This window comes from Pristis pectinata, chromosome 1 (genome assembly GCF_009764475.1).
Source record: "Pristis pectinata isolate sPriPec2 chromosome 1, sPriPec2.1.pri, whole genome shotgun sequence".
NCBI lineage: Eukaryota > Metazoa > Chordata > Chondrichthyes > Rhinopristiformes > Pristidae > Pristis > Pristis pectinata.
The window spans coordinates 20025294-20049722 of record NC_067405.1 but is presented as its reverse complement, the minus strand read 5'-3'; the positions used below and the strand labels follow the sequence as shown (position 1 = coordinate 20049722).

Genomic DNA, 24429 nt, shown 5'->3' with positions numbered 1-24429 from the left:
GACTGAGGGAAAAGTAGATGAAGTCTCCTGTCCTTGTGTTTTGGTGAATTTCCTAATGCAGCAGTTAGTAGCACAAACGTGAGGTGTGGCAACATCCTGTAGTAACCCTAAGGCTAGGAAGCTGATCGTGATTGTGGCCACACCAACCATGGGCAAAACAGATACGGCATATGTGTGAGTTTGTTTTTGAAGTTGCTGAAGGTCACAGATTTCAATTGGAACAAAGAATACAGTTTAAGTGTTGGCCTTTAAAAAGCAGAGTTACTGTGCTGGTAAAGGTTAGTTGTCCTGTGAGTGAATAAGAGTTTTCTTTATGTTCAGACCTGTGAGATCAAAAATCACATTGAACAGGAACTTTGGTCACTGTGCTATTGTTGATATCGTTTGATGCTGAAGAAAGTGCCAACTCAAAAAAAACCCAGAACAAGTCTGGGTTCAAATTTCCCAACAAGTGCCAAGATAACCAGAAGTGCACATTATATTATCTCCTCTGGGTTAAGCCAACTTTGAATAGCTCAGTGCTGTCATTTTTACAGTTGTGCAGAGGAATCTCTATGTCTAAGATTGTCTTGCTTTTGGCAGTTTTGCATTTGGCTTCTGTAGTTTAAGCTATGGGAGACCAATACTCGATGTATCAGTTCCTTGAGTTTACAGGTTTTATAAAGGCTCCTTTATTCCATGTGCCAGTGATGTTGGGATAGACACTCTGAAGGTATAAGCTCCCACTTACACATGCACAAGTTCCAGTCCCGTGACCTGTACTAGAAAAGCACGGTAGATGGGTGTGGGGTTGGAAGAAAACTCCTTTGGAATTAAGGGGTTAATTAGCTGGAAAGTAACATAGATCCAGCATGAAGAGAAAGCTCGCCGTTGTACTGGGCTAAAAGTAGCTGATGAGGAAAAGTTGGGAACATATAAAAGGTACAAGTCAGACCCACAGGCAGAAAAACACATCAGGTTAGCAAAATGTAAAGTGCCCTCGGAGGATTAATTTGTCATGAGAAACCAGATGACTTCATTCACAATTTGGAGTCAAATGAACTACGAGGGTCTGAGGAGAGACAGACAAGGAGTGCTGGTTTACAGCTGATTAGACTGCTGTGCTAATTGGCAGCCAATCAGAGGGAGGCCCTTGTGCTCAGCGACCCATTGGGAATGTTGATTGGTTACTCTAGCTGACAAGAGCGCGCACAGGCTACACAGCACTTCAAAGCTGGAGTTGAAGGAGCAACTACAGACAACACTTCCCACTGAAGTCGAACAACGCTGTGTTCAGTTAAAAACAAGAACTGTAGTCATGGGATCTGTGGAATAAAAGCAAATTCGCCATTTAAATGTGGGCTTTTTTGAGAGGTAAGGAAGTACATGATTGATTTCCCACCTTTATTTTCCTGCACTGTTTGTTGAGTGAGGCAGATTACTCGTGTTTATTGGTGACGCTGTGACAATACTCCACCTTGATTTGTAATTCTATTGTCAAATTGCTAAGCAAACCGCTTGCAATTTAATGAATGGCTTCAGCACAATTATCTTGACATTACATGTCTGGTTTGTATTTGTTAAAGCTTGCCTCACTGAAGATGTGTTGCTTTCAGCAAAGTTTTGAATTAATTAAATTGAATTTAGTTCCTGGGGATTTTTAAAAATCTTTTTAGTTTTCAGAGTTTGTCATTTTTTTCTGTGCTTTCCCTTTGCTATCTCCTGCAAACCCACTTACCACAATGTTGGTCTGTGTTACATCTGACTTTATTCACAGAAGATGTTGTTTAAATGCAAGCTATGTGTATCGTGCAATAAGTAAAGGGATGGCAGTGGGATCCGCATCTATTTTTGTGCTGCATGTCATACTGGTGCCTACACCTACTGAACACAATAGGCTAAGGCTCCAATAGGGAAAGTACTGCAGCTTCTGTGCTACCGCAGATTTTTAAATGGATTAGTCCAAGGCATCATCTGTCACAATTCATTTAATAGTGTCAGTGGGTTATGTATACAAGTGTGAAATATTCTTCATGGTGTCTGGATAATGAGTCTCTCATCTGCGTCTCTGATCTCTACATCTAAGTCCTGCTGTTTTTGTGGTCAGAATTTTGTGCTTTAACAATGAATGCTGTTTGATTAATGTTCTTTTCCAAGATGTTGGGCTGGCATTTCACGGTTTTAAACAAAAAGTGAATGGTATAATTTTACAACGGGTATGTCAGCATCCAGAAGGCTGTTTGACTTATTTATAGTGTGAGCCTTGTGTTGGAAGGATTGTGTGGATGTCCCATAAGGAATAAAGCTGGGGACTTGGAAGCTGCGGGTGAAAGTGATAATGTCTAAGGATCTGTTGGACCTGAAGGATACTGAACCAGTGGGGCACAAGGAAAGTCCTGCAGCCACTGTAGAAAGTGTACTGTCTCTTGCTGTAGAACCATTCTGTTACCATATAATAACACAGTATTTACTGCACAAGAACAGGCCATTTGCCAGTGCTTGAGGTCTATACATGCATCTTTTTCCTCTATCAGCTAAGAATGTTAGCATATCCTATTGTTTCTGCCTTCGTGTATTTCAAGTTTATTATCATGGGCATACATAGGGCATAAGTGCCATGAAAATTAGCTTTTTGCAGCACAGTGCATTACAAACATAAGTTAACATAAACTTATCATAAATTGTACATAACTTGCACGACAAAATAAACATAACATTTGCCAGATTCACCTTGAATACATCTGTGCTATTTGAGTCTCAAAACTACTGTTTATGTTCCATGTTCTATCCACTCTGTCTAAGTAATTTACTTTTGAATTTCTCATCGGATTCATTAGATACATTGTATATGTTGTGGTTTTGTTTCACCATGAAGTGGAAATACTGTGTGTGTGTGTGTGTGTGTATATATATATATATATTCTACGTTTATCCTTCTTGATCTCCATTAGGCCACACTTAGCCACCTTTCCAGACAAAGAGCCCTAGACCATTCCGTCATTCCTGAATTACAATGTTTAATGATCAGTCTGATGATGGGAGAATTCAGAAGCTGTCACCGGTCCAAATTAAAGCAGTTAAGGGCTGGAATAAAACTGGAAAGTGTTTGGAAATACTCAACAGGTTGGGCATCATCTGTGGAAAGAAGCAGATTTAGTAGAGAAACATGGAAAAGTTAGAAATCAATTTGAGATTTAAGTTGTTGAGGGAAGGGATGGAGAGAACAGTGATGCATTCGAGCTCTGTCAGTGTTCATAACATAACCCATACAATACTGTGACATTGAATATAGGATGTTGCTATTGAAAGGAGTGGCCAGACAGTGATTTAATGTGAAGAAGTTAGAGATTGCAGTTCACTAAATAGAGCAGTGCAGATTCAAGCAGTGGACATGCTGGATATGTTGGGGAGCTTGAGCGATGTCAATGGATTTCCCCCTCTGTCTTGTATATGTAATAAGAAGAAATATTTCTGAAGGCAAATGTTGTTGTGATCCCAGGGACAACACAGAACTGAGAAACCTGCTGATGTTATTGAAGGTATGGTCAGAGACATGTGAAATGTTGAAGAGTGTTCTAACACGACAAACTATGTATGAGGTCTTGTACAAGACCGTAGAGAAAATCCTGAAAGGACATTTAAATCCTGCATAATTCAGAGATTTTCTAGAGCCACGGGTTTGGCAATCTGGAATTATTGGTGAATGCATGGCAGAAAGTGTACTTTTCAGATCTTTCTAGATTGGGCTTTGAAGGATTGCTCAGCATGTGGCCAAGTGGATGAGAGAATTCAAGTAGAACTATTTAATATGGTAAATTTAATATTTGGTGCATGTAGGAAAATGGAAAAAGTTTCACTCTGGGCATAATTCCAAGGTGGAAATGGGTAACCAGGTCACTGAAATGATAATGGCAGTGTTGTTGTCTTTAATTCCTCATTACAATGAGGAAGAGACCATTTGCTATTGATCCCATTTCCCTGGAACTTATTCTCATTCACGTGCGTACTAACACCTGCCTGATTCTCCTGGTATCCATCTATACTAGAAGTAATTTACAGTAGACAATTAACCTACTAACCAGTACATCTTTAGGTTGTGGGAGAAAACTGAAATCACAGGGCTGATGTGAAAACTCCAAAATAAAAACTGGAAGTCGGGATCAAATGCAGGTCTGTGGAATGGTGAGGTCACAACATTGACTCCTACACACTTTACTGTCTAATGTTCAATACAAATGGGAGTTGGCAGGAAACCAGTTGGTCACATAATGTCAAAGGTGTAAATACTGTGGGTCACATAGGTTTATAAGTCATGAGGTCTTGCCATGGATTCTATGGGACTGGCAATCAGGTCAGAGAAGGAGTTTGGGGCAAGCTGTTCCAGCAAAAGAGAGATTCTGAATCCAAGGCCAAAGGAGACTTGTAACCCAAGTAAAAGGACATCACTTGAACTGTGAAGCTGCAAACTATTCACAAACCTTGAAGGTGGGCAGTTCAATGGAAAAGTATAATTAGTTTGAACAGCAAAAGAAAGCCAGTTCACAAAACTGTAAGAAAGCTGCAGTGTCCCTACTACAAGAACCCACAAACCAGGTGAGTGGCAACAGCTTGGCAAAAGGTGCTACTGTGAGGTAGTATTGACTGGGTCTGGCAAAGATGAGATTGACCCAAAACTTGGTGTCTTTTAAGACTCCTGCTATTTATGAAATTGCTAAATGAACAGAATTGAGTGTAGATAAGGTTGGATGCTTTTTGAGAGAGGACTAAATGCAATATGGAGACAGTTCCAAGCCCTGGGGATATTTTGTGGGATGTTACTATCAGCATGGACCTGTTGGTGTCAGTCCAGTATAGCAGAACCAGATTGTGACAAAGCAGACTGAGGACAGTCTTGGCCACAATCCAGAATGGGGAAAGTCAGAGGAGATGACTTTTTGATTGAAAGGTGACAGCAGGATAGAGGACATGTTCAGTGTTTAGTGTGATTCTTCATTGGAGTCATTAATTCTCAACTGAACTGTAATCTGGGTGCATTAATGTATTCATCATAGCATATGGTACAAACAAGTCCTTCACAGAACACTGCATATGTACATACAGAACTTCACCTTTAAACAGGAAATAAACTTATACAATCAAGTAAATTCTTTGTACTTTTTACAACCTGTGTATTATTTACACTTACAAATTCAACCAATTATAAGTCGTCAATTGTAGTGAAGAGGGAAGTGAACAAAAAAGACGGTAAGTTGACTCATAACTGCACAGCAGGAACTTTTTTTGTTTGCACCATTATCTTCTGCTCTGATCTGCTCCATTGTTGGGAGTATGATCTTTTATTGAAGCTCACAACCTGTAATCGGGATCAGAGCATACGAGACCAGAAATGAAGGAGGTGGTCTGTGCAGTAATTCAAGCATGGTGTAGCGGTTAGCATAATGCTACTACAGTGCCAGCGACCCAGGTTCAATTCCGGCCGCTGTCTGTAAGGAGTTTGTACATTCTCCCTGTGTCTGTCTGGGTTTCCTCCGGGTGCTCCGGCTTCCTCCCACATTCCAAAGACGTACAGGTTAGGAAATTGTGGGCATGCTATTGTTGGCGCCGGAAGCGTGGCAACACTTGCGGGCTGCCCCGGAACACTCTACGCAAAAGATGCATTTCATTTGTGTGTTTTCGATGTACATGTGACTAATGAAGATATCTTATCTAATTTAATTTGTACTGTAAATGCAGTTTGTATTGAGTAAATAGTTTACTTGACTCTGACTAGATTGTGTGAGTTTATTTTGTTCTTAATAGGGAAGTATTGTATATGCATATATGGGGTGCCTTGTATATATGTATCATGTGTATAACTCTAATACATTGCTGAAATGTAGTCTGGGAACAACAGAGAGTGAATGATTAGATAAGATACAATAACTTAATTTTTTTTAAATTTTATTTACAGCGTGGTAACAGGCCCTTCTAGCCCAACGAGTCCGTGCCGCCCATTTTAAACCCATGTTAACCTACCCGTATGTCTTTGGAATATGGGAGGAAACCGGAGCACCCGGAGGAAACCCACACAGACACTGGAGAACGTACAAACTCCTTACAGACAGCGACAGGAATCGAACCCCGATCGCTGGCGCTGTAATAGCGTTGCGCTAACCGCTACACTACCATGCCGCCACGGATGATCTGTTCTAGCTGTACGTCAATTGCATAGACAGTGTAGAAATATGCAGACACTATACACATGGTAGAGGAAGAGCTTGATTTATAACTGATAAAGTGACAAGTTTGGTTGACCATTCAATTAGAACAACCATGATCTTATTGGATGGTGGAGCAGACTTCAGAGGCTTTATGACTTGCTCTTGCTCCTATTTCTTATGTTTTTATGAACCTATTATATCACATGCTGTCATTACCATTGTGGGCAAACTTGTGGTTTAATAATAGTCTTAACTGTGGGACTTTGAATTGGAGAGGAGTTTGATGAAACTTTTCTCAGCAGTGTCTATTCTATCACGACTTGAGCCAGTGCTCAGTGATTGTGGTCTGAGGGAAGTGCCCTGCAGGAACATTTTTTTTGCTCCATTATCTTCTGCTTTGATCTGCTCCGCTCCATTGTTGGGAGTATGATCTTTTATTGAAGCTCACAACCTGTAATCGGGATCCGAGCAGAGGAGACCAGAAGTGAAGGAGGTGGTCTGTGCAGGAGCTCTATCTGACAGCTGCCTGCATTCATTAGCTTTGTCTTAATTAGGGGAAAAAGTGACTATTGCGGGTAGGCAAAAGGTGAGATAAATCCGTTCATTAACAGCTCCTCTTAAACTGGATGGGCAGTGCAGTGCACAATTGGTGTCAACCAGGCAATCGGAGAAAGAGTTAATGTTCAAGCAAGTTCTGACTGATTCATGGGAACCCTGAGGCTTGTTATCATTTTAGTCCAAACAAAAATTGTACGAGGCCTATTTCCCCACAGTGTAGAGTCTTCTAAGATGGCAAGTCTGTGTTTCAACTATTTTCTGTAATGCTGTTTTATCACTGAGGATTGAAAATCCGTAGCCTATAGTTATAGGATGAAATGCATCTGCTTTCTTTGAAATGTGGCATTTTAGAGATTAACAGTTGTTTCACTTCCCCTCCCTCATTCCTCCTATTAAAATCATTCCTTAATCCCTTCAGATTTGACTGAGTTTTTAATTTGTCATCCTAATGTTTCCATCTCTGGTTCTGTGTCATTTTCTATCTGATTGCCTTCCTGTATAGTGGTTGTGAATGTTTTTTTCTGCAATACAGAGGCTATGTAAATGCAAGCTATCATTTAGAATAACATTTCAAATTCCCTTGTTGCTGGTGGTTTGCTTTTAATGATCTTCTCCTCTCAGCCACCACCCTCTGAAATGCTGCTCTCCAAATCCCTTTGCCATTTTGCAGTCTCTTCTTTTTTCATCAGCCGCCTTCCCTGCTGACCAGCTTTCCCATTAACTTGGTTGTCATTGCTCCTGTTCTGCTCTCAGTGCCTTTCCCTTTTGTCTTATGTAAATTGCATTGACATCTTTCTGTACTTGAGGAGCACTTTTAGAATTTAAGCTGCTTTAATGGGCCTTTCTGCCATTTTAGTCTTTATGGTGAAGTTAATCCACAGAAGATGCATTTTGGACATTTTTTAGCGTGGGAGGATGACAGCAAATAGCCTTCTCTCTCTGCACTGCAGTTCTGATTTGTTTTGGATTTATGGAGAGCTTCATTGGTAGGATAAACATCATCAGGTTCGGCAGCTAGTGATGAAGACTGACTGTAGACAAATAAAGGCAGTGGTTTTATTCCTCATAGAGTAAACAATTTAACACAAACTCAGGCCAAACCACTACCTGCAGTCGTTGGAGGGGTTTGAATGGGGCTTGCTGTCCAGACATACAAGAGGCAAATATTCTCATCATGGGCAGCTAATTACTGTTTCTCAAAGGTATTGTAACAGAAGGAGCCAGATTGCTGGTAAGAGAGCCTGGGGGCTTTGACAGCTTTAAATTCCCAAGTGACTTCTAAATCAGGGCTACTTTTCTCGGCTTCCAGTCTTTTGTGCTGGGTCGTGAGGAGGAGAGAAGACATCTAAATGTGTTTTTAAAAATGACATGTAGCCGCAAAGACATTATTAATGTTAATTCTCTGCAATTTAGTCTTTCACTTTGTGCACAGGGGAACGTACTTGAAGTATAATAACCTGGATTTATTTCTTTCAAATGATCTGTAGCTTTGATAAAAGCAATTTACAGTTGTGGATTCCAGACAGAATTTAAAGTGGAAATTAGCTAATCAACCCAGTCAATCAGTCTTGGTGTTCGTACCACTCGAGTCTGCATCCCCATTTTCCTCCTCTTTATTTTTCCCCCTTTTACTTTGAATGCCTAAAAAGCTCATTAAAGATGGGCAGAGTTTTGGCTTCAATGGTAAAGGAACCACAGCATTGAAACAGGCCATTTGGCCCAAGAGATCCATGGTGGTGATTATGCTCTGTGCCTCCCCCCCCCCCTACATTCGCTCCCCATCGAGAGATCCTTGTCTAGTAGATGTATGGAGCCTGTAAAAGTATAATAAAGCAGGGGTGTGAGAGGTCTCATTTTTGTTTGAGGGCCCTGCCCTTGCAAATTTCTGGAGTCCATGGGGTTAAAGATATCTTGCACTAAGGAATGGATCATATACTGTCTTTGTGAAGTGCGCCAAGGGAATCTAGTAAGCTGTGAGTGTTGATCTGGGTTGATGGCACGGAGGGGAGGTCTGGAGTGTCAGGAGTGGGATTGGGTTGGTGGATGGTGTGTGGGAGATTGAAACTTTAGGATTGGATAGAGGGATCATGGTCAGCTGCCAGCAATAACTGGGTGGAGTGGTGAGTTGGTTGTCGGGCTGTGGGGCTCAGGCATGAGATTGGCAGAGTGTGATGGGAGGCTGAGGGAGAATTGTTCATATTCGACGTGGTTTCCCAGCACTAGACAACACTTGCTGAGGCAGCTCCCCTTTCAATCATTCCAGTTCTATATGAGCAGTCTGTACCACCTGTGTGCACCTCTGGGCTTTTCTGTGTGGGCGCATTTGACCCATGGGGGACATAAAAAGAAAATTGTGTCAAAACTCGCTCAGTTCCACAGTTGTCCCGGTAAATGATTTCACTTGTAACTGAGACTGAATCACTTAGCACTCAAAAGCTTTGCATTTTGTGAATTGCATTTTGGGCTGCTAGGGATAGCTGGGGTGGGGGGGGGGGGGGGGGGGGGAGAGAGAGAGGGAGGAAGAAACATTGATCACTGGAGAATATTTATCTTCAAACATCCAAATATTATACTAAATAATCCTGCAGTAATGTTTCCTTTTTGGAAGATATCAAACCATGGTATTAACACACTGCTTGTTGTGAATGGACTGAGTTTAAGTCAGAGGTTCCCTTGTACCTCCTATAACCTTCCTGCTTCTCCCCTTGTGACTAACTCGTGCTTCTGTCTCTGTTGATCCGTGTTGAAATGGCACTTCCACTTCATTTGCCACCCACCTTTCATTTGTTCTGCTAAAAGGCTCTTTTCCTGCACAAAATTAGTACCATAAGGGCATCACACAATGTGCTGGAGGAACTCAGCAGGTCAGACAGTATCTATGGAGGGGAATGGACAGTCGACATTTCAGGTTGAGACCCTTCATCTAGATACATGATAGTTTGTTGAGAACTTCTGTAAACCTATAGGTTAAATGACACAGTACAGCACATTATGGGCCCTTTAGCCCACGATGTTGTGCCAACCTATATAAGCAACTACTCCCTCATCAAGCTAACCCTTCCCTCCTACACAGCCCAAGCGTAACACTATTACAGCACCAGCGACCCGGGTTCAATTCCAGCCGCTCTCTGTAAGGAGTCTGTACGTTCTCCCCGTGTCTGCATAGGTTTTCTCCGGGTGCTCCGGTTTCCTCCCACATTCCAAAGACGTACGAGTTAGGAAGTTGTGGGCATGCTATTGTTGGTGCCGGAAGCCTGGCGACACATGCAGTCTGCCCCCAGAACATCCTACACAAGAAAAAGATGCATTTCACTGTGTGTTTCAATGTACCTGTGACTAAAAGATATCTTATTTTACCTACATCCATGTGTCTATCCAAGAGTCTCTGAACTTTCCCTATTGTATCAGCCTCTATCAAAACCCCTGACAGTGCAATCCAGGCACCCACCACTCTGTTCATATAAAAAAAACCTACCTCTGACATCTCCCCTAAACTTTCTTCCTCTGACCTTAAACTTATGTCCTTTGGTATTGGTCATTGCCTCCCTGAGGAAAAGGTGCTGGCTGTCCACTCTATCTATGCCCCTCCATAATCTTGTATACTTCTGTCAAGTTGCTCCTCATCTTGCATCGTTCCAAAGAGAAAAGCCCTAGCTCGCGCACCCTTTCCTCATAAGACATGCTCTCTAATCCAGGCAGCATCCTGATAAGTCTCCTCTGCCCTTTCTCTAAAGGTTCCACATTCTCCTTATTATGAGCTGACCAGAACTGAACACAATACTCCAAGTGTGGTCTAACCAGAGTTTTATAGAGCTGCAACATTACCTCACAGCTCTTGAACTCAATCTCCTGACTAATGAAGGCCAGCACACCACACACCGCCATAACCGCCTATTAACTTGCACGGCAACTTTGAGGGATCTATGGACTTGGGCCACAGGATCCCTCTGTTCCTCTAAACTGCTAAGAATCCTGCCATTAACCTTGTACTCTGCCTTCAAGTTTATTCTTCCTAAGTGTATCACTTCACACTTTTCCAGATTGAACTTCATCTGGCACTTCTCCACCCAACTCTGCATCCTGTCCAAATCCTGTTGTAACCTACAACAACCTTCTACACTATCCACAACACCTCCAACCTTCATGTCATCTGCAAACTTACCAACCCATCCCTCTACTTCCTCATCCAAGTCGTTTATAAAAATCACAGAAAGCAGGGGCCCCAGAACTCCACGCATCAACTCCAGCCTACCAGACAACCTGGACCCATTGCAGTTCGCCTATCGGCGAAACAGGTCTACAGCGGATGCCATCTCCCTGGCCCTACACTCAGCTCTGGAGCATCTGGACAGTAAAGACACATACGTTAGACTATTGTTTATTGACTACAGCTCTGCCTTCAATACAATAATACCAAGCAAGCTTGTCACCAAACTCCGAGGCCTAGGACTCAACACCTCCCTCTGTAACTGGATCCTTGACTTTCTAACAAACAGACCGCAATCAGTGAGGATAGGCAGCAATACCTCCGGCACGATTATTCTCAACACTGGTGCCCCACAAGGCTGTGTCCTCAGCCCTCTACTCTACTCCCTATACACTCAGGACTGTGTGGCCAGATTCTGCTCTAACTCCATCTACAAGTTTGCAGATGATACCACCGTTGTAGGACGTATCGCAAACAGCGATGAGTCGGAGTACAGGAAGGAGATAGAGAGCTTAGTGGAATGGTGTCATGACAACAACCTTTCCCTCAATATCAACAAAACTAAAGAGCTGGTCATTGACTTCAGGAAAGGGGGCCATGTACATGCACCTGTCTACCTCAATGGTGCTGAGGTCGAGAGGGTTGAGAGCTTCAAGTTCCTAGGTGTGAACATCACCAACAGCCTGTCCTGGTCAAATCGCGTAGATGCCACAGCCAAGAAAGCTCACCAGCACCTCTACTTCCTCAGGAGGCTAAAGAAATTTGGTTTATCCCCTTTGACTCTTACCAACTTTTACCGATGCACCATAGAAAGTATCCTATCTGGATGTATCACGGCTTGGTATGGCAACTGCTCTGCCCAGGACCGCAAGAAGCTGCAGAGAGTTGTGGACACAGCCCAGTGCATCATGGACACCAGCCTTCCCTCCTTGGACTCTGTCTTTACCTCTCGTTGTCTTGGTGAAACAGCCAGCATAATCAAAGACCCCATCCACCCGGGACATTCTCTCTCCTCTCCTCTCTTCTTCCATCGGGTAGAAGATACAGGAGCCTGAGGGCATGTACCACCAGACTTAAGGACAGCTTCTACCCCACTGTGATAAGACTATTGAACTATGACCTCTTGATCTACCTTGTTGTGACCTTGCACCTTATTGCACTGCACTTTCTCTGTAGCTGTGACACTTTACTCTATACTGTTACTGTTTTTACCTGTACTACATCAATGCACTTTGTACTAACTCAATGTAACTGCACTGTGTAATGAACTGACCTGTACGATTGGTTTGTAAGACAAGCTTTTCACTGTACCTCGGTACAAGTGACAACAATAAACCAATACCAACAGATTACTGTGGAACACCACCAGTCTCAGACCTCCAGGCAGAATACTCTTCACCTACGACCACCCGCTGCCTTCTGTGGGCAAGCCAATTCCAAAGCCACGCAGCCAAGTCTCCATGGATCCCATGCCTCTTCTCTTTCTGGATGATCCTACCACGAAGAACCTTGTCAAACGCCTTACTAAGTCCATATACACCACATCCACTGCTCTACCTTCATGAATTTGTTTTGTCACCTCCTTGAAAAATTCAATTAGGCTCGTGAGGCATAATCTGCCCCTCACACAGCCATGCTGACTATTCGTAATAAGACTATACTTCTCCAAATGCTCATAAATCCTGTCCCTAAGAATCCCCTCCAATAGCTTGCCCACTACTGACTTAAGTCTCGCTGGTCTATAATTCCCAGGATTATCCCTATTACCCCCCCCCCCCCCCCCCCCCCCCGAACAAGGGAACAACAATTGCCATCCTCCAATCCTCTGGTACCACGGTACCACTCCTGTGGCCAGAGAGTACACAAATATCATCGTCAATGCCCCAGCAATCTCTTTTCTCTCCTCCTGTAGTAACCTAGGGTATGTCCCATCACACACCCATATTCTTTTTTTTAAAGAGTTCTGGCCATCTTAAGTTTCGTATTACAAACTTTTGTTAAATATTCTTCCCCAATTTTTTTTTTTGTTGCCTTGTAATTATGCTTTGTCCTCTCTCCAATGACACTCCTTCCCAAACTGTGGAAGAAAAATACAATTTATTCATTCTTTATTATCCAATATATTCTTGGCTACATCCATCTTCAGCCAGCACAAGCTTGTTGTTCTTCTGTACAGGCAACCCCAGCATTACTGGGGGATGTGTTCCAAGAAAATGGTCTGTATTGTGATTTTTCCATTACATGACATTGTAAGGTAGAAAAAAGAACAATTTTGTTTATTTATTTGTGTATTTTTCACAAATTCCATGACAGCAAATTTTATTCTGCATCTCAAATTTTTGGGTAGTGATTTGTGAATTCTGTAAGCGCATATTTCCATTACTGAACAGTTGTAATGCAGGAGTTACTGGTACTCTGCATTTTCTCAATGTATTTCTGAAAATCTTTTATCTGTTAGATAATAGGTGCCAATTGCAAAATTTGTTTGTCTGTGTGGAGCCTTCTTCCTTAAAGCTTTGCAAATCTCTAATAATTAAGCAGGATTAAAATAGTTTCAATCACAACTTTGCTTTTAAAATTTAGATCTGCCTTTGTAAGGACTAGAATAAGTACCCGCGAGTGATTAAAAGTGATTATAGTTCAGTGCTATAAAGGCCAGAAGGAATTTGATTTGGCGTCTGAATTTATTAAGTCAACACCATCACAGCTGGTAGATGAAGGATCTGAGAGACTGGGTTGTAAAGAAACAGTAGCGCAGCTAATATAGCTGTTGCCTCTTAGCACCAGAGACCCAAGTTCAATCCCGACCTCAGTTACGGTCTGTGGAGTTTGCATGTTCTTCCTGTGACTGAGTGGGTTTCCTTCAGGTGCTCTGTTTTCCTTTCAACCCCAAGATGTGTGGGTTAGTTGGCCAACGTAACTAGTGCAGGGAAGTGCTAGAAACTGGAGAGAGTTGATGAGAATGGGGAGGGAGAGAATGAAAAATTGAGGTTAATATAGGGTTGGTGTAAATGCGTGGTTAATGGTCAGCATGGACTCGGTGAGCTGAATAGCCTCTGTCTCTGCTGTATGTCTCAATGACTCTAATTCCAAAGGTTCGTGACCCTCCTCGTTTCTATCTTAAATGCATGACTCTTAAATGCGTGATCCTTATTCTGAAACTGAGTCCTAGATTTAGTTAACCTCACTAGGGAAAAAGCATCTTGTCATCCACCCTGTCAATCCCACCCTCGAGTTTTGCATGTTTCATTTTCTGGGAATCAGATTTATTATCACTGACTTATGACATGATATTTGTTGTTTTGCAGCAACAGTACAGTGCAAAGCCACAAAATTATGATAAATTACAGAAATAAATAGTGCTTAAAAACAAAACTAGGTAGTGTTCATGGACCGTTCAGAAATCTGATGGCAGAGGGGAAGAAGCTGTCACTGCATTGTTGAGTGTGGGTCTTCAGGCTCCTGTACCTCCTCCCCGATGGTAGTAACGTGAAGAGGGTGTGTCCCGGTTGGTGAGGGTCATCAGTGATGGATGCCGCTGCCTTGAGGCACTGCCTCTTGATGTCCTTGATAATGGGGAGGGTTTGTGCCTGTGGATCTGGCTGAGTCTCTAACCTTCTTGCAGTCCTGTGCATCGGAGGCTCTATACCAAGCTGTGATGCAACCAGTCAGAATGCCCTACATCTATAGAACTTTGTAAGAGACTATAATGGGTGCAGTCTCAAATTTCTCTAAAAAGCCCTTCATCCTAGGAATTATCTTAAAGAACTTTCTCAGCATTGCCTCCAATGTAGGTATGTCCTTTAAATATGGAGATAGAACCTGTACATCAAACCACTGAGCAGCCAAATGCATCAAATAATTCTTTCAGTCAACAGGCCAGGAAGTTGAGCACAATTTTTACCCAACCATTTAAACATTTTGCAGAGTATTAAACAAACTTTGGAACATGCACATATGATTTGTGTTTTACACTGACATATCACAAGCTTCTGAAAATTGATCTTTAGCATCTAGGTAGTGATAGATAGAAAAATAGGGGGCTATGTGGGAGGGAAGGGTTAGGTAGATCTTAGAGCAGGATAAAATATTGGCACAACATTGTGGGTCAAAGGGCCTGTACTGTGCTGTAGTGTTCTATGTTCTATCTATTGACTGTTGAATAAATATGTGAAGAAATATTCGTACAAGTGGGAATAGCTACTCGCCACAAATATTCATGCTTCATGTATCAGATGCTAGCACCTGGCATGTGTGGGGGAAAACGTGAAAAAAATCTTGAATGTAGACCAAGAGGAAAATATGGACCCAGATTTTGCCTGTGGTCCGCACGCATCTACACTTGTGTGGGCTGGATGAGGTGGACTGATCTCGCAGGCCTGCTGCACTCTCAAGTGTAGCATTGAGCTCTGGACCATTAGTAGACCTTGGGTGCTGTAATGCAAAGGCCCTTCCCTTCCCCAACAACCTTGAGTAATAGCAAAAGCTGGGGGGGTGGAACTTTGCCTTCTGTCAAAGCTCTCAAGGATTTTATTAATTTGACATCTGGGCACATTTAAAAAAAAAGTTTTAAATACATGATTAAAACTTTAATTCCTAACACTTTAAACACTTGGAAACAATTAATATTAAACTAAAGCAAAATAATTTAAAAACAAAAATGCCTTGCCTTCCCCTGTGCCTCCTAACCAGCAGGTCTAAAATCCCCAATTAAGTCAAAGGGGTCTTGAGCCCAGTGTTGTGTCTGACCTGGAAAGGCCTTTTCTTTTCCTCACCACCCTCCCTCCCACCACCTGTCTTGCATTAACATTGGGTATCCCAGCAAGAGTGGAATTGGTTTGTTATTGTCACATGGACTAAGATACAGTGAAAAGCCTTTGTTTGCTGCCATTCAGAGATATCATTCCATACATAAGTAATTTGAGGTAGTAAAAAGGAAAATCAATGCAGAAAATAGTGTTACAGTTACGGAGAAAGTACAGTGCAAGTAAACAAAGTGCAAGGGCCATGACGGGGTAGATTGGGAGAGCAAGAGTTCATCTTTTGGTATATAAGAGGTCCATTCAAGAATCACGTAACAATAGCATAGAAGCTGTCCTTGAGCCTAATGATACATGCTCTCAAGTTTTTGTATCTTCTGCCTGATAGGACTTTTGGGAACTCCTGAGGGATGGACCAAGGATCAGTCTTTCAAATCTGTTCACAAGCTTGGTTGTGTGCCAGCCCAGCACTTATTTCAGTCTAAATGAACTGAATGCCAGTTTGGAACCACTGGCCGCAGCGAACAAGATTCAGTCCCTTTTTTTAATGTTCCTGACACCCTGCTTAAGGTTATGTAGAAATTCCTTAGCACTCTGGCATTTCTCAGGTTACAATTTTAAAATGTGGTTGATATGTAAAGAATCTGTACATTGCTTTGTAATGAGGAGCTTTCCTGTGTTTGGGGAATGACATGCCCAAGCACAAGGCTCATTTTGTATTAAATGTTGGTCCTCTTATTAAATTTATTGATTATAACTTGTACAGTGATGGAATTCAAAGCTAGAATGCCACTTCCTGCCATGATGCATAAACAACTGGTGAAAATATGCTTTATTTAGCTTGCCATCCCTGAGGTTTTACTTTTGCTTCAGCTGCCTTAATTACTAGACTTATCAATGAACACATGGTTTCTAATGCAACAGCTGGCGAAGGAATTAAGTTGGGAGACAGAGGTCCTACCTTGTGTGAAGTGGCTGCATTTCTGCAGGAACTGGCTGTGTAATTGCTGTTGGATTATATAGCACAGTAGTGTAGTGGTTAGTGTTACACTATTACAGCGCCAGCAACCTGGGTTCAATTCTGCCGCGTCTGTAAGGAGTTTGTACGTTCTCCCCATGTGTGCGTTGGTATCTTCCAGTTTCCTCCCACATTCTAAAGACATACAGGTTAGGAGCTGTGGGCATGCTTTGTTGCCACCAGAAGAGTGGCGACACTTGCGGGCTGCCCCCAGCACGTTCTCAGTAATGCAAAAAGACGCATTTCACTCTGTGTTTTGATGTACATGTGACTGATACATAAATCTAATCTAAATTATAAAATTTCATTTCTCCTTTGTCAATAACCAGCACTACATTTCAATTTGGCTGAGAATTAGTGATCTACTTGGGCATAAAATTTAAACCTACCATGGTTAACACAAACCCAAACCACCACCAAGACAAGTTTATTTTTCTGACAAGGCGTGCAGACAACACGTTTGGTAGGCTTTGACCAGGATTGGGTTGGATAGCTGGGCACCAAACTCTGCTTTTTGTGCATCCAGTCCGATTAGATCAGAGTCTGATGATTTGTAATCTTTTTGATACCAGACCCAATCTGAATCTGAGACGTGTTCCTGTAGGAGGAGCCAGGCTTTATTCAGAAGTTACTGCATTTTGAACACCCACTGGCAGTATTTTCACCCACAAGTATAAATGTTCTCACTGTATTTGGGCAGATTAATGGGCTTCTTAGAACACATCGCACTAAGAGTGAGTCAAGTATTGCCACAACTTCTGTTCTGAACTCTGGTCCAGATTAATTCTCTTTCTCCCCTTACCACCCCCCGCCCCCACCAATGATCTGAGGTTGTTGGACAAGTAGCAGCTCACTTTCTTTGTTGTGGTTGTCCTGGTTCTTTGTCCTGGCCAAAAACACCACCTTTATTCCATAGTATGGGAATGCCAGCACTCTGGATTCTTTCAAAACCAATGTTGGTTTACGTCACTGTGGCTTTTGGCCAACCATTCACATTTTTTTTAAAAAAGAGGAAATGGAAGTGAAAGTAAGCCACTCGTCCCCTCAAGAATGCCATATGATCATGGCTGAGCTGCTCTAGGCTTCATCTCCTCTTGTTTCAGGTCTTCAATTCCTTGATCTTTCAAAAATATATCTGCTTTAAATATCCGCACCATGATCCAGCATCCACACCCTACCAGGGTAGAGAGTTCCAGAGATTCACCACCCTTTGCGAGAAGTTCCTATGCACCTCCAGTTTTAACTGATTGCCCTCTAATCTTGTAACTCTTATCTTAACTCTGTCTTGTCATTGAAGATTCTCCCACCAGTGGAGCCATCTCATCATCTACCCTGTCTTTCCCCATCAGGATGTTGGATGTTTCAGTAAGATTGCTTTTCATTCTGTGATAACTCCCACAAATATAGATCAAATTTCTTTAGCCTCATGTGATAGGACAACCCTTTCATCCCAGGTATTAGTGTAGTGAGTCTCTTTTGGACTGTGTCCAATGCCAGTATATCCTTAAGTGGATCAAAACTGTTGCCACAACCCTGCACAATTATAACGATATTTCCTTCTCTGGTAGCGCCAAGTTTTTTTTTAAATTTGCGGATAAGTTGTGGATTTCCCTGGCAAGAGCTACTCTAATGTTCCTAATTGGCCCTTGAACAGAGTTGTTTGCCAGGCTGTTTTGGGAAGTAATCTGTTGATCCCAACAAGACCGGTTGATGTAGAGTGTCAAAGAGCAGACTGGGTAATGATTCATGATATTATTATTGATTTATTATTAAATCAATAATAATATCATTCCATTATTGATACCAGCTTCCTGTTCCAAATATGTAATTTCTTGAATCTTAAATTTCCCAGCGGACATGGAGTCTTTAAAGGCCTCTCTTTAGATCAGTTGTCCAGGCTGCCTGCCACAAGGCAAGCAACTTCGTCACTGAACTATTGCAGACCTTGAAGGGTGGGAGATCATCAGAATGTTACGACAGTATGGAATGAGAAAATGATTAATTTTTTTTAGAAAGTAGTTGTTGACAACATTTGTTTAACATTTTTGCTTCCAGGTTATTCTTATGCACAGTATGTTACTGTTCCAGGTTTTTTTTTGATTCCTGGCTCTTATTTTTCAAATACTTAAAACTTAAAACCTGTGCGTCTTGCTTCCTGGATTTTTGCCTGCAAAAATTCTTCAGTGTAATTGACTCCCTGCCTGCTGTAGACCCCATCATTCTTCCATGCCAGGGCTGCCTTCCAACTGGCCCCTGAGAGCAGGTTGGAACTTCTGCCTTGTTGATTTGAAAAATCACTGCCTTGGTATTCAATTGCTTAATGCCATTTTTTTTTACTTTTAGCATAATATTGTTGAACAATGAATTTAATCTGGAATGAAATGTGGTAACAACCACTTAATGTCGTTTCAGAAATTCACCATTGGTCATTTCCACAACAATCATGTTTGAGTAACAGAATGCTGGACTGGTACACTTAGATACAATTCTTACTGACCTTGCATCCTTCTGGCATTGCCCTTGGCTCTTGAGGTTGGCAATGGGGTCCTCTGCCCCGACTGAAATTTGTAGATGGTGGTGCACAGCCAAATTGGTCATTAGCTCCCTCTGGGAAATATCCATCTAGTGGACCACAGTTCTTAGTGCATGAGAATTTCTTGGCATACCCTCCATTCTTGGAATATTAAATCACTCAGTTACAGGTTTTTCAGTGTTGCATTGTTGTTTGTATCAGCATCAGGCATTAATTGTGGATGTTGACTGACTTGTTGTCCAATATGCTGCTTCTGGTATTGATCAGAAAAGAAAGACAGTAAGGCTCAAGTGTTGAAATGGTTAATCAGAAAGCCGTCTAAGTAAAATCCTCCTTGAGAAGGATCATGATCTTGAAAGCTTGCTCTCTGCCTGTATGGAGCTTGGCAAACCCCGTTAGTAATCTAGCTGCCATGTCAACTCTCATCCCTTATCTCAAAGAGATAGATTTACCAGCCTGGCCATTAGTTCTGCTTCCCCTTGTCGATCTTTGCATTCTTTCAAATGGTATGCTCTTTCCTTACATTGTGTCTGTCATTGTTAGGTTAATAGGAAAGAAAGGATGAAGAGATTAAATTTCATCGCTATTTGTTTTCATACCATGACAGTTTCAAAGTTATCTTCTTCTGTAAAATGGTCTGAGTGGAATTCTGAGAGATGTTCACAGCCTGTGCTGGAAAAGTACGGTGTATTTAAGAGCACCAACTACCTTGTACTCATAAGGGCTGAAATCCATCTGGCCTCTAATTAACTCCTGTCCCTTTGCTTGCCGTCATCTATCTCTCCATGAGCCAGAGTAGATAAAATTCTGTCTCGCTATCCCATTCTGAAAGTGAAATAGTATCTACAGTCCATCAGAATAACTGCACTGCTTCTAACTGGCTTCCTTATATTCTGCTGTTTGGTCGATGCAGGTGCTGTAGGCATTGCCTAAGTGGCTACAGAGGCTTTTGCATCACTTCTCATGGGAGAGAATTTATTTCCACCTCCTGACTCTGAAGAGCAGACAACTATCTCCTATGAAATAAAATCCAGAGGTTAGTAACTCAGAACAAGCCTTTTGAGTTTGGTTTGACGAATGAATTAATCATGTTTATCATTTCTAGAGATGTCACAGCATTGTGTGGGACTTGTGTTTTTTTTTAAGTGTGATTAATTATAGCTAAATATTCAAAAGGCAATGGGCATTTGCACAATTATCACAGTCATTGCTCAGAAGAAACTGCAAGAAATGGTGTTGCTTTTAGTTGGCCAGCAAAGGCTTAGTTTCTCAGATTTACAAGGCTGGGATTAACGGTTTCATATTTCCCAAACGAACGGGTGTTTTTTGGCAGCTTCTGTGGCTACAGTAGAAATGATCCTTATTGTAATTATTTTGTTATTGTGGTTAGTTTTTTATAGGTGCTGCCTTAAACTGCTTTCTTTTTGCTTAAAAATTGAATTGTTATAATTTTAACTGATCAGTACTACAAATGTCAATTGATTTAAACACAGGTTTTATATTCCCCTGCTGATGGTAAGGAAGTATGTTAGCATGTATCTAATGCAGTTGCTTCTTTTAAAAAGCATATGCCATGGTATGGCAGGCAGGTGGAAGGAGCAATTGACTATTTCTGAATAGTGCCAAGTGCTCCATCTTTACCAGTCCTATTGTTTAATGCTATGATTCAAGGATCAAGTGTAGTGCAATGCAACATTTTTTGCCATATATAATTGAGTCTTATTTAAAATCTGCTTAGTAAATGTGATGGAGTCAATTACGCATGCATAGCAAAGTTTTATACACAAGATGAAGGTTCTCTGTAGCTATATTGTGTATTGAGGCTGCAAGGATGTGCCATGATGTCAAGTGGCTTCCAAAAGCACCATTTGATATCAATAACTTTGTGCATAAAACTCTCAAACCTGTTCAGGCCTTTCACTTTGAATCAGGCCTTGATCGGAAGGCTTGGGCCTACTATGGAGTCTGTTAATAGAGACTAAACCAATACCAATAAACTTACCCTCTTTGCTGCTATGGTGACCTGAGTGTTGATCTACTTGGAGGCAGATCCTCTTTTGTAAATGTGTTCCTTGGTATCGGCTTCATCTTCACCCCCAACCTTAGAATTGTAATGTTGCTCCTTTCCAGAATGCCCCATTCCCCAAATAATTTGGTTGTCCCAAACTTCAGCCTTGACCCTCTCTACCTTGACACGGTCATTTTTTATCCCGCTGCATCACATCCTTCCTCACCCAGTGATCTATTGGATGAAAGCCCTTGGACAAAGTTCCTATTATTGGAAATTTGTTCTGGAAATTTGTTGCTGTGGGTCTTGCACAAAGCTGGAGTGGGTCCCCTTGCATAGTGCTGCTTTAACAAGATTTTCTATTCTGCCTTCGTTGATGGACATAAACGGTCCCACAGTATAAGTTCAAAACAAAAAGGACTTTTCTGCCATGAGCTGGCTAATTTTTATCCTCCCACACATGTCACTAAAGCAAACTATCTGACTGTTATCACAATGTTACTTGTGGGACCGTGCGGAAGAGCTTGTAGTATTGTCCCTGCATTGCAACAGTGACTGAAGGTCAAAAGTATTTCATCGCTTTTAAAACTTGAAATTGCAGAAGGAATTGTATAAGTGCACTTTTTTTTCTTTCTTTTGTTAGTCTGGTTCTGGTGATAATGTCACATTGTAATTATCAATTTTGATAGGTAGGAGTCTGGCTTTGGGATGGTTTAAGCATGTCTGGATCTGGTGCTTGGGGTGATTCAGGCAATGTTTATTTTGTGGCAGTTTAGAAATGTCTTTCTGCTCCTCATGGCTCATTAGAACTTTGAACAGTTCTAATTTTCTTAATCTGTAAGTACATGCAAGTTCCCGTACAAGAAGTGTAAATATCATCGTTAGCGTCGAAGTTTCATTTTCATTCACGATGTTACATTGCTTGAACTGACTGGCTACATGTGCCTTTACTCATTTAGTTTAGGAGGTCAACACCCAGAGATGAGAAATTCTCTACAATTTAGACTGCTAAAACCAATGTTTTAATCCCAAAGGCAGAAGGGCCCATTCATGTTTCTGTTGTGGCACAGGCATAGAGCCAGATGGTTTTCGTCATTGCCCAACCTCCTGGTCGGGATAAAGATCACATCTAAACACAAAGCACAGGCAGGTTTCTGAACACCAGTGTTGTTGCCGGAGTTTGCAACTGAAAGGCAGTTCAAAGTATCTGTGTGGAGTTTGTTTTCATTCATTTGTATTGGTTTATTATTGTCACTTGTACTGAGGTACAGTGAAAAACTAGTCTTACAAACCGATCGTACAGGTCAATTCATTACACAGTGCAGATACATTGAGTTAGTACAGAGTGCATTGATGCAGTACAGGCAAAAACAATAACAGTAGAGTGAAGTGTCACAGCTACAGAGAAAGTGCAATAAGTTTCAAGGTCATAACAAGGTAGATCATGAGGTCAATAGTCCATCTCATTGTATAAGGGAACTGTTCAATAGTCTTATCACAATGGGGTAGAAGATGTCCTTAAGTCTGGTGGTACGTGCCCTCAGGCTCCTGTATCTTCTACCGAATGGAAGAGGAGAGAAGAGAGAATGTCCCGGGTGGGTGGGGTCTTTGATTATGTTGGCTGCTTCACCAAGACAACGAGAGGTAGAGACAGAGTCCAAGGAGGGGAGACTGGTGTCCATGATGCGCTAGGCTGTGTTCACAACTCTCTGCGGTTTCTTGTGGTCCTGGGCAGAGCAGTTGCCATACCAGGCCGTGATACATCCAGATAGGATGCTTTCTATGGTGCATTGGTAAAAGTTGGTGAGAATCAAAGGGGACAAACCAAATTTCTTTCGCCTCTTGAAGTAGAGGCACTGGTGAGCTTTCTTGGCCGTGGCATCTACGTGATTTGACCAGGACAGACTGTTGGTGATGTTCACTCCCAGGAACTTGAAGATCTCAACCCTCTCGACCTCAGCACCATTGATGTAGACAGGAGCATGTACACCACCCCCTTTCCTGAAGTCAATGACCAGCTCTTTTGTTTTGTCTGGATATCCACAGGAGTCATAAGAACCATGGACCAGGGTTAGCCATGAAGAATAGATATGATGATAATTAGGAATGGTTAAAGATCTGAAAATTTGCCTCTATTTTGCCCATATTGTTCTATTGTGCATTCGGAGACAGTTCTGTTAAACAAAGGGTTAAGTGATGATGTTCAGATGGTGGTATAAAGGAGTGAAAAAGCTAGAAGCACATTACATTGTGCAGCTGTAAAGTTTTTTTCCAGAAGGTGTGTCACTGCATTAAAGTAATTTTATTTTGGTGTATTTCCTGAGAGATGCAGCAACGTGCCAACACAAACCTCCATTCAAGGTGCATCATGCTGGCAGATTGCAGAGCTCTGCTGAATCTGGTGTCTGTTTGCAACACACTTCCCTGTTTTACCTCTTTTTTTTGTCCAGACTCTTGGTGCAATCACATCACTGTATTCTCTATCAGATTTCCACTGCATACAGATAGGGAAATTTACCATGACAGCAAGGCTGGTTGCCATTTTTATTCCAGATGAGTGTTTTCAATAAAGTGTTTTCAACAATGTTGCCACGCTTTCAACATGAGGTTGGCTTTGAAGAAGTATTCCATGCATTCTGTCGCTTAAATGCCTACTGTTTAATAGGAGGTCTGCTGTCATATGGAGGATATCAATCTAAAAGCCCCCTCTGGATTACCACATGGCTTGAAAGATGATGCCTTGTGTGTGAAACACTGGTGCAAGCTTTAATATTCTGTTAGCAACGGAAGCATTCAACTAAATGAATATTAATCAAAGTACAAATTGTACTACCAATGCTGTCTTAATGTGTTGGATAAGAAAGCAAAGAGATTAGCAAGAACTTTTAATTGTTTGTTATTCCGGTGATGAAGTAGCACAACATTGGGCAGAAATTATGGGCATAAATCTTGGCTAATGCCCCACAGCTGTTCTGTTGGAGGTGCCTCCTTTCAGATGAGATCTTAATCGAAGGTCAGAAGTACTTTGGGTGAATTCAAACGATTTGATGTGCTAATTTGAGGAAGAGCTCGGGAATTCTGATGGGCCTTCCTGAAGTGTTAACTTGGTTTCTTTCTCTATAGATACCTCCTGACCTGTTGAAATTTTTTTGGGATTTCCAGCATC

At 41.8% G+C, this 24429-nt stretch overlaps 1 protein-coding gene across 6 annotated transcripts in view; it reads left to right on the top strand.

Annotated features, from left to right (window-relative positions):
* lypd6 (LY6/PLAUR domain containing 6) overlaps positions 1-24429 on the top strand; it is a 192405-nt gene that overhangs the window by 93639 nt on the left and 74337 nt on the right. For 3 of the 6 annotated variants that reach the window (XM_052026923.1, XM_052027022.1, XM_052027109.1), the window contains one exon: positions 20169-20291. The exons of 1 other annotated variant lie outside the window; for it this stretch is intronic. The gene's annotated coding sequence lies outside the window, so the exon portion shown is untranslated. Of the gene's footprint in view, positions 1-1213; positions 1354-20168; positions 20292-24429 lie in introns of those variants that run through there. 2 more of the 6 variants (XM_052026962.1, XM_052027185.1) reach the window with 2 other exon arrangements.